This window comes from Branchiostoma floridae, chromosome 19 (assembly GCF_000003815.2).
Source record: "Branchiostoma floridae strain S238N-H82 chromosome 19, Bfl_VNyyK, whole genome shotgun sequence".
NCBI lineage: Eukaryota > Metazoa > Chordata > Leptocardii > Amphioxiformes > Branchiostomatidae > Branchiostoma > Branchiostoma floridae.
This window is the reverse complement of record NC_049997.1, coordinates 6,117,329-6,123,211: the sequence shown is the minus strand read 5'-3', so window position 1 is coordinate 6,123,211 and position 5,883 is coordinate 6,117,329. Positions and strand designations below refer to the sequence as shown.

Here is a 5,883-nt window from a genome sequence, read left to right as displayed (position 1 = left end):
AAACTCCAGTTGAAAAATGTACATGCTTGCATGGGGTGCAGATTACTTGTATAGACTTTTTCTTCTTAGCCATAAGTGTTCCTGGCCTTGGTGCTGAATACTTTCTCATTGTTGATATTTGTTCTTTTCTTTTGGAGTGCCTGCATAGTTATAGTGACTGATAGATTGGGTTAAATTTGCAAGCTTGCATGGGGTGCACAATACTTGTATGGGATTTTCTTCACAATTATAAGTATCCCTGGCCTTGGTACTGTTCAGTTTGTTGTAATTTATTTTCTACAGGTTGAAATCCCTACTCAGAAATAATGACTGAAAACTTGAGTTAAATGTGCATGCTTGCATGGGGTACATATTAATGGCGCTGAGCACTTCCTTCACAGCTATTATTTAGTCCTGTCTTTGGTGCTTATTAGCTTGCTGTACTTTGTTTCCAATGCCAGAATCCCTGCACTGTTATAATGACTGAAAACTGGAGTTAAATGTGCATGGGGTACATTACTGGTGTCCTTCAAAACTATAAGTTGTTCCTGTCCTTGGTGCTTATTAGTTTGCTGTACTTTGTTTCCAATGCCAGAATCCTTACACAGTAATATTGGCTGAAAACTTGACTTAAATGTGCATGCTTGCATGGGTTGCAGATTACTTGTATGGGCTATTTCTTTACAATTATAATTGTTCCTGGCCATGGTGCCGAATACTTTGTTATTGATATTTGTTCTTCTATGTGGGAGTGCCTTCATAGTTATAGTGACTGATAGCTTGGGTTGAATTTGCATGCTTGCATGGGGTGCATAATACTTGCATGGGGTTTTCTTTACAATTATAAGTATCCCTGGCCTTCGTATTGTTTAGTTTGTTGTAATTTGTTTCCTACGCTGGAAGCCTTGCTTTTGAAGATATTTGTTTCCAATCAAAAATCCCTGCAAACTTATGGTGACCAAAAAGTTACATGCTTGTGTGCATGGGGCAGTGTAATGTGAGTTTAACATTTCTTGATATCAATGAAAGCAGTGGTTCAGCAACAACAGGGATGAGAATCCTTTGCTGCTCAAAAGCTCTATAATCAACCATTCATATCTGTAACCTACTCAAATTTATCGCCTTTCAAAGATTATTATCTCATTAGTATGAAAATATTATCTCTAGCTTGTAAGTCAAACCATTTAAACTTGAAGCTTGTGTACCAAAATCCTTCATCAGCAATCTGCTCACATGTTCGTTAAGTCAGTCCAGGAGAGCAAGTATCAACCGAAATCTAATCAAACCTTCAGCATTAGATTTCAATATAAGTGAGGCCCCTAACCCCAAATCTCTGCAATGCACCTCATACCGGGTACTTATGCTAGAGGCATGCTCATGGGTATGGAACAGGGAGGAAGCTTTACAGGGCAGTAACCGGGCATGGTCTCTTCAAGGCTCTGAATACTCCCCAAACTCCTGAATCTATCAAGGCCACACCAATCTAATTGTTGGTTCTTGAATCTTTTTTTTTTTTTTTCTTAACCCTTGTGGTGCTGACAAATTTGGACTTTTTCCCAATTCTGGGCGTTTTAGACCCTTTGGAAAGTAAGAGTGCTGTTTTCACTATGCTATATTTTTGAAAAGTAGAGACGTTAAGCTTTATAATAATGTATAACGTTAAGGGGTTATTTGGAAGGAAAGTAACAAAAATGTAGCAGAGTGAAAACAGTACCAACATATGCTTCCGAACATATGTTGGGCACAAAAAACCCTTAACTGGAAAACATTAATCATAATGATAATGAAGCCAGAGGACCAGGTTTTTGCCTTTGTACACTCAGTTTTATGGGGTGAATACAGTCATATGCAAGTTTCCCCCCCTACCCTCTAGCTTTATGATGTCCTCTTGCTATATTTTCACTTTTAAAAATCCAAGGACCAAGAAATTAAAGTGGTATGGCCCAAGGGAGATACTGCTTTTAAAACCAAGTCAAAGTGAGTACGCACCCCAGTAAGGCCAACCGCCAAGTAATCATCCCTAGAGTGTGGTCATGTGTATTAAACAGTTATAAAATGTACTAGAGTACAGTCTCTAAATACCCTACACTTTGTGATTCTACCGAGGGATAAGCTATCCACAAAACCTGAAAGCCTTTTTGTGTATGCCACAACAGTAAAAGTCGGGACCTGCTCTATCATCAAGCAGCGCTTGTTTGAAGTTAATAACACCCCTGAAAAATGTAAGGAGGGATCCTCAAACTTCTAATCACTTTGAAAGGGGGATAAAGAAAGGAGAAACACAGGGAGTCTTTCCCAGAGTCATTGAACTTGAAAAAAGACTCCATGGGTACGGCATTGAAGGTTAGAGTCAATGAATGATGATAAGAAACTTATCAAGTTACACATTGACAAGTAACTTGATACGTCTACGTCAGAACCCATCAACCTTCCCTCAACCGAGACGGGGGCCGATACCGACTTCCAAGCACCTTTGACTCTTTGCTGACGTCACACTGTCTGAATGTGTAACATACATGTAGACTTAGGGTCATTACAACTTGATAAGGATCTGATCGAAAGCTTGTTGGTAAGCGCTTTGTTTTTGTGTACAGTTATGAACTTTAAAAGCTTTGAAAGCTGTCAAACATTTCTGACAGAATCCACTGTTTTTACTAATACTTACATGTATCTGCTGTCTTTCTGAATGCTTACAAAACATAACATTGTCCACTTGCCTTTATATGAAAAAATTTTGTAGAATGAGTATCTATTACTCGGTCTCACTAAATACCGAAAACAACCGAAAACAACCGAAAACAACCGAAAACAACTTGACATGTACCGAAAACAACCCGTAAAATGCGGAAAACAATGAAAACAATTTGATATCTACCGAAAACAACTCCATAAATACCGAAAACACCTCAATAAATACCGAAAGCAAATCAATAAACACCGAAAACAACTCGAAACCTCCTAAAACACGCATGAACAACCGATCAGAACTCCAAAACAGCCGGAAAATGACTCTTAAACAACTACTTATTGCTATTTTATTTTCATCTACTCGTTACTATCCCTTGCATTAGTTTCTCCTTGGCCGAGGAAGAGAATGGGGTGATTCTGGAGGATTTTTGCAGCAAAGGGGAAGTAGACTGTGGAAACACCTTTCTATCACACACTGTTTTATTTTGATCATTTAGTTTAATCCAGAATAAGGGGCCTCTGTGGTAATACACGTTTGCGGTTTGTCCATTTAAAGCGATTTGTTGTGATAGCGGAATGCGTTAAAATTGAGCAAGAAATGTACTAGATTGTTTTGGTTGCTAGAAGAAAATGTAGTACACATGAGGTAAATGCGCAGCAGGCAGATTCAACAATAATTGATAAGCAAACCCATTTTCGAAGCAGTTTTGTCGGGGGATAGTAGTGACTGCGATTTCATGTTGGGGACACTACTACACCCCGCCCCACCGTAACCCCTGCTTGGAGTTACACAATAGATGCCAAGTAGTATAGATATCCATTGATGAGTTTGCGAGTTAACCAAGCAGTCCCCGTTTATAACATACAGGATACTTACAGGATCCGTGAATCTGAATTCGAACATTAATATATTCCAAAAGGCAAAGGAGATCGTTGACTCTATTATTACTAATATTGTATTAATAACATTGGTCGTCCTAGCCTAACTTCTGTCCAAAATAAAATCAAAATTATTAAATAATAACCCATTGAAATGATTGTCTGTTGTTTATGGTTGTGTCGAGTTGTTTTCGGTAGTTAAAAGTTGTTTTCGGTTGTTTTCGGTAGTTAAAAGTTGTTTTCGGTTGTTTTCGGTTGTTTTCGGTAATTAGTGAAAGTTGTTTTCGGTTGTTTTCGGTAATTAGTGAAAGTTGTTTTCGGTTGTTTTCGGTATTTAGTGAAAGTTGTTTTCGGTTGTTTTCGGTTGTTTTCGGTTGTTTTCGGTTGTTTTCGGTTGTTTTCGGTATCTAGTGAGACCCTCTAATTAACTGAATGTCTAATCTTCATCAACAAACCAATTGTGTCTCTTCTGAAATTCAACTACTTTCATCAAACAGCAAACTGGAGTAAACTACCCAGAAAATAAGGAAACTCTTCCTATGACATTTAACTTAGAAATATCAGTGAACATCATACAGCAGCTCTTTAAAGCTGGGCAAGGGATATGTTGATTTAATGTTAAAAGCTTTTCCATGTACTGTAAGATGGTAACTATGACAGCCTCTTTCAAATCATTAAGCTTATCAGAGTGCTTGGGGAATATGTGATCATTCAAAGATATGGAATATTTTTGGTAAACATAAGCTTTATCTTCTATCAAAAATCATAATTGTTTTAATATTACAGTAGCATACAACTTTCAGCTTCTTTCCATACATGACCTGTTTGCAAGAAAGCACATGAAAACAGGGCATGACTATAAATCGTAACGACAATCTACTTCAAGAAAAATAAACTTTTAAGGATACCAACTTTGTAAGGGAAACATCTTTCGTATCATATAATAATATTACACTTTGCCTAAATTCTGTCTCTGGTTTAAAAAGTTGTGCAAACACCTGTCAGAATTCTACTGTACATGTCCTTGTGTGAGACATATAATTGTTACCTACATGTAGATATTCTTACCTAGACAACCTTTTCTTATAGCATACTTGTGTATCATTTCATTTGGTCAATCTTATCTATGTAAGCTTTGAAATGAATAAAAGTCTCCCTGCTTTAGACTCAGTTGTTTTGGATAGTGTCTGTTGATAACGTATTGCATTTTATATCTATTCCTAACTACTCAGATGTTTCAAATACTTTTGAATGTTCATATCAGTCACACCTAGTGCATGTTAATGTAGTAATGGCATATAAGGATAGGACATACCTTGTTGACAATGTACCACACTTGGTGTTTCCAACATCACAATAGAAGATTATGCCTCAGTCTTGTCATTGTGTTCTGCAGAAGAGGAGAAAGAAAATTGTGCCTGTTAGAAATATACCTACTGGGAGGAAAATGGTGCATTGTCACAAATCAATATTTCACAATACAGTCAAAAATCATCAATCATTTGACTTTGGCAGGGTCAGTTGAATTTTGAGAAAAAATTTTACTTGCCAATAGTTAGAAAGATTATTGGGTACTGAAATCATGCATGTGTAACTTATTGCTCGTGGTCAATTGATCAACATTTTCTTTATAGTGGTCACATTTCTCCAGTCCCTTGTGTGGCCGCTATTGACAGGTTTGACTGTATATTAGAAATATAACTACTGCAAGAAAAATAAGGCATTGTTATAAATCAATATTTTATAATATATTATGTAATATGACAAAATGTTCTCTCAGCAGCTATGTACATTTTAGACAGCGAGATATTCAGGCCTTCGATATTTCAAAGTTTTGCCATGTGCCTTGCAGTGCAATAGTATGAACCAGTTAAGATACACTGAGTCTCTCAGATAGAATATGCCGGGGGACATTTCAGCTAGGGGTATCTTCTAGCCTGTTACATAACTGTACATTGCAGCAAGCCAAAATACCTCCCCATCTAAAATGTCCCTGTCGATATGATAGCTTAGGGGTATTTCCTGGTCTCTTACACACTTATAGTACTATCTATGTTAAGCCACACTACAATGTGCAGTGTAACAGATGTACTAACATGCCAAAATATTGCCCTAGCTAGAATACATGACATAATTTGTATATCTGGGTAAATTTTAGACTGGGGTATACTCTAGCCTGTGACACAGCAGTACTTAATTACCTGAGCGCAGCATGTAACAATGTACAACAGCTGCTAGAATACACAGCATTGTATATCACTGGGTACATTTTAGACAGATATATTTCTGCCTGTGACACGGCAGAGCTTAGTATTCCCTGAGCACAGCATGTAACAA

At 37.3% G+C, this 5,883-nt stretch overlaps 1 protein-coding gene across 1 annotated transcript in view; it reads right to left on the bottom strand.

Annotated features, from left to right (window-relative positions):
- Window positions 1-4,936, bottom strand: part of LOC118406773 (leucine-rich repeat and immunoglobulin-like domain-containing nogo receptor-interacting protein 1) — a 61,559-nt gene extending 56,623 nt beyond the window's left edge. The window contains exon 1 of the mRNA XM_035807088.1: window positions 4,862-4,936. The gene's annotated coding sequence lies outside the window, so the exon portion shown is untranslated. The remainder of the gene's footprint in view (window positions 1-4,861) is intronic.
- Between the last annotated feature and the right edge of the window lie 947 nt (window positions 4,937-5,883).